Here is a 5,000-nt window from a genome sequence, read left to right on the forward strand (position 1 = left end):
CGGAACCAAGCCGAGTTGGGGCCCCATACACCCGGCGTGGGGGGCCCTCCCAGAGGCCCCCAATACCCCCGAGTGTGGAGCCCCAACTCGGCTTACTTTTCGAGTTACACCCGGTCAAAGCTGGACAGGAAGTGGCCGTATCTCGGGACCGGAAGGTCCCCGTGGCTCGGGACGGCGGGAGGAGCAAGGTCCCCGAGAGCGGGCCCCGCACCCGCCGCCGCGAGCCGCTGGGACCTCCCGGTCCCGAGATGGGCCCCGTTACGCGCGGGCGACTTTCGGAGAAAACGGCCCGTATCTCGGAGAGGGGAGGTCCCAGCGGCTCGCCCTTTCGGGTGTCGGGGGCTCCCCACGGGCCCTCTCGGACCCCGCCTGCCCCGGGCCCCTGGGACCTTTCCTTCCCGGGCGCCCCCCCGACACGTCGGGCCCCTTTTCTCCGGGACCCGGGGGCCCCGGAGCTCGGGGGCGGGCTCTTTGCGAGGGGCCCGCCGGGACGCCACACTTGACCCGAGTCCGGTGTCTCTGGGCCGCCGGGTCCCCGAGCTACGGGCGTTCGAATTCGGGGCCCGAAAATCCCTCAAAGTCCGAAAACGTGCAGTGGGCGGGGACTTCCGGGGCCCCGGAGGCTCTGACGGCACACCCAGGGAGGTGCACCGTCCTCGGGCACGGCCAGGTGGCCCCCCCGGGGTCCTGGAAGTCCCCCCGCCCCCCGGAGACACCCACACCCACACCCACCCACCCACCGGACGGGAAGATTCCGTTTTTCGCCGATATCTCGAAAACGGCCGGGCGAAAAAATTTCAAACTCGGGTCTTCCGTAGGCCTCGGGGGGCCCTATCCAAAGAGGCCACCCGCGTCCCCGGGGGCCTCGGGGTCAGGGAGTTAGGCCCGGTCAAAGGCGCGGCGTTTTTGGCTTATATCTCGCGAACCCCCGGGCCAATCTTCCCCAAACTCGAATCGACCGTAGTGCCGGACGGGGCCTTTCGAAAGAGCCCACCCACGAGGTCCAACTCGCCCGGGTCCCCGAGTTATAGCCGTTCAAAGTCGGGGGTCCCGGCGAACGGCGATCCGGTAGGGGGCGTCCCCGGGGCCCGCCGCCGCCCTGGTTCGAGCGAGGGCCCCCGTGGGACCTCGCCACCCAAATTTGAGCTCTCTGGGCCTTCGCGTCGCGGAGATACGGGCGATTTTCTCCCGGGATCGTGACGTCATCGGCGGGCGCCATTTCAGAGCGCGGCCGAGGGTTTTCGGCCGATATCTCCGCGAATACTCGACCAAAAACGACGAAACGCATATGGACGCGTTCAGCTCGGCGAGACGGTTCGAATGAGCCCGGCCTCGGCCGGGCACGTCGAGTTTTCGGCGAGATATTTGCGTTTTTCCGCTTCCGGGGCGCTTTGGGGGCCCGTATCTCGGGCCCCCGGGGGCCCACGGGGCTGGGGGCGGTCTCATTCGAAAGGTCTCGTCCCGTTCTCCAGCCGACAAAAATTTGGCGTCGATCGGAGCCGCCTTCGGAGAGCTACGGTCGTTTGAAGCCCCGTGCGGTGGGGTTACCGTCCTTCAAACAGCCGCCGCTCGCAGGGGGAGTCCCGGGGAGGCATGGTTGCCTGTATGACTTGGGCTTAGAGCACCCAGCCCCGCGCTCCTGGAGGAACCTCCGGTGCACAGGGTCTGCTGCAACCAGCCACGTGGGTTCTGAGGGGTAGGGGAGCGTGCGCTCTCCTCCCCGGGCGGGCGGCCGGGCCCTGGGGGCTCGCGCCTCCACGGAGGGACCTCGCTCCCGGGGCTTCGTCCCCGGGGCTCGGGGACTCCGTGGCGGCTCGGCCCCCGGGGTTCGACCCCGCTCGCTCGCTCCAAAACCCAAGTCCAAAACGTGGGGTTGCACGGGAGCTCCGGGCGCGACGGGTCTCCACGCACGGCCCCGGGGAGGGAGCTCCGACCCGGGCCGGAGGCAGATTCGCCCCCCGCCCCCCGGCTGTCCGCCCGGAGCCGAGACGGTCCTAAAACGGGCCTTGGGGGTGATGTAGAAGGGTAACGCTCACACAACCAGGACTCACACAAACCGATCTGCATCCCAGGCAGGGTGCGGGTCTCCTGGGCACGAATAAAGCCCGATGCCCCGTGGGTGATGTTGGCCCTGGCCACTCAAGGCACTCACCCAAGCCAGAGAGGGTGCACTCTGGCTGGGGAAGCAGATTCAATCTCTGCTGTGGTGGAGCTCTGGAAAAACGCCAAACCTCCAGGAAAAGACGGCCCGGTTTCTCTGAAAAGTGCATCCCAGGCAGGGTGCGGGTCTCATGGGCACGAATAAAGCCCGATGCCCGTGGGTGATGTTGGCCCTGGCCACTCAAGGCACTCACCCAAGCCAGAGAGGGTGCACTCTGGCTGGGGAAGCAGATTCAATCTCTGCTGTGGTGGAGCTCTGGAAAAAACGCGAAACCTCCAGGAAAAGACGGCCCGATTTCTCTGAAAAGTGCATCCCAGGCAGGGTGCGGGTCTCCTGGGCACGAATAAAGCCCGATGCCCCGTGGGTGATGTTGGCCCTGGCCACTCAAGGCACTCACCCAAGCCAGAGAGGGTGCACTCTGGCTGGGGAAGCAGATTCAATCTCTGCTGTGGTGGAGCTCTGGAAAAACGCGAAACCTCCAGGAAAAGACGGCCCGGTTTCTCTGAAAAGTGCATCCCAGGCAGGGTGCGGGTCTCATGGGCACGAATAAAGCCCGATGCCCGTGGGTGATGTTGGCCCTGGCCACTCAAGGCACTCACCCAAGCCAGAGAGGGTGCACTCTGGCTGGGGAAACAGATTCAATCTCTGCTGTGGTGGAGCTCTGAAAAAAAAAAAACGCGAAACCTCCAGGAAAAGACGGCCCGGTTTCTCTGAAAAGTGCATCCCAGGCAGGGTGCGGGTCTCATGGGCACGAATAAAGCCCGATGCCCGTGGGTGATGTTGGCCCTGGCCACTCAAGGCACTCACCCAAGCCAGAGAGGGTGCACTCTGGCTGGGGAAGCAGATTCAATCTCTGCTGTGGTGGAGCTCTGAAAAAAAAAAAAAACGCGAAACCTCCAGGAAAAGACGGCCCGATTTCTCTGAAAAGTGCATCCCAGGCAGGGTGCGGGGTCTCCTGGGCACGAATAAAGCCCGATGCCCACCTTGAAACGGAGCCTGGGCTCGACTCTGAAGTCCAGATCTCGAAAAACGACAGAGTCCAAAAAGGTGCGGTGGCTCCAAACCTCCATGCCCTCAGACCTCCCTGGCCAGCCCAGGGAGGGTGGCCCGTCCTGGGCCAGACTCAGATTTCCCCCGCCACCCCTGGAGCTCCGCCTGGAGCGAAGACGGTCCTAAAACGGACCATGGGGCTCTTGTAGAGGATGAGGGAGGGAGAGAGGGGCCTTCAGAGAGCCCCTTGGCCGGCTTGACTCTGGAGTCGAATTTGGAAAAATAGACAAAGTCCATAAACGTGCTGTTGGTTCGGACCTCCAGGGCACTCAAGGCACTCACCCAAGCCAGAGAGGGTGCACTCTGGCTGGGGAAGAGGATTCAATCTCTGCTGTGGTGGAGCTCTGAAAAACACGAGAACCTCCAGGAAAAGGCGGCCCGGTTTCTCTGAAAAGTGCATCCCAGGCAGGGTGCGGGTCTCCTGGGCAAGAACGAAGCCCAATGCCCACCTTGAAACGGAGCCTGGGCTCGACTCTGAAGCCCAGATCTCGAAAAACGACAGAGTACAAAAAATGTGCGGTGGCTCCAAACCTCCATGCCCTCAGACCTCCCTGGCCAGCCCAGGGAGGGTGGCCCGTCCTGGGCCAGATTCAGATTCGCCCGCCACCCCTGGAGCTCCGCCTGGAGCGAAGACGGTCCTAAAACGGGCCTTCGGGGATGTATGAGAGAGGGGAAGCGTGGTGGTGGCAAACACAGAGGACCCCCTACCAGCGATCAGACCGTCGTGAGTCCCACTCAGAGTCACTCTGGGTGGGCATGTAAAAATCCAGATTACGCCGCGCTGGAGCTCTGGAAGTTACGAGACCTCCAGGAAAAGACAGGCTGGTTTTCTGAAAAGTGCACCCCAGGCAGGGTGCATCTTTTCCTGGGCACGAGCCCAGCGCACATGGTGTGGTGGTCCGGCTCTGGTGCCAAAGTTTGGGGGAAAAAATAGACAGAGTCCAATAACGTGGTGTGGTTCCAAAGCTCCATGCCCTCAGACCTCCCTGGCCAGCCCAGGGAGGGTGGCCCGTCCTGGGCCAGATTCAGATTTGCCCGCCACCCCTGGAGCTCCGCCTGGAGCGAAGACGGTCCTAAAACGGGCCTTCGGGGATGTATGAGAGAGGGGGAAGCGTGGTGGTGGCAAACACAGAGGACCCCTACCAGCGATCAGACCGTCGTGAGTCCCACTCAGACTCACTCTGGGTGGGCATATAAAATCCAGACTACGCCCCGTCGGAGCTCTGGAAGTACGAGACCTCCAGGAAAAGACAGGCTGGTTTTCTGAAAAGTGCACCCCAGGCAGGGTGCATCTTTCCTGGGCACGAGCCCGGCGCACGTGGCGGGGTCCGGCTCTGGTGCCAAAAAAATTGAGAAAAATCGACTAAGTCCAATGGCGTGACGTGGGTTCAAAGCTCCATGGTCTCAGACCTCCCTGGCCAGCCCAGGGAGGGTGGCCCGTCCTGGGCCAGAGTCAGATTCGCCCGACACCCCCTGGAGCTCGACCTGGAGGGAAGACGGTCCTAAAACGGGCCTTCGGGGCTGTATGGAAGAGGGCAAGTGTGGTGGTGCAAAACACAGAGCACCCCCTACCATTGATCAGACCGTCGTGAGTCCCACTCAGACTCGCTCTGGGTGGGCATATAAAATCCAGACTACGCCCCCCCCGTCGGAGCTCTGGAAGTACGAGACCTCCAGGAAAAGACAGGCCGGTTTTATGTAAAGTGCACCCCAGGCAGGGTGCGTCTTTCCTGGGCACGAGCCCGGCGCGCGTGGCGGGGTCCGGCTCTGGTGCCAAAAAATTTGAGTA

Source organism: Pimephales promelas, unplaced genomic scaffold (assembly GCF_988280905.1).
Source record: "Pimephales promelas unplaced genomic scaffold, fPimPro1.hap1.1 HAP1_SCAFFOLD_81, whole genome shotgun sequence".
Lineage (NCBI taxonomy): Eukaryota > Metazoa > Chordata > Actinopteri > Cypriniformes > Leuciscidae > Pimephales > Pimephales promelas.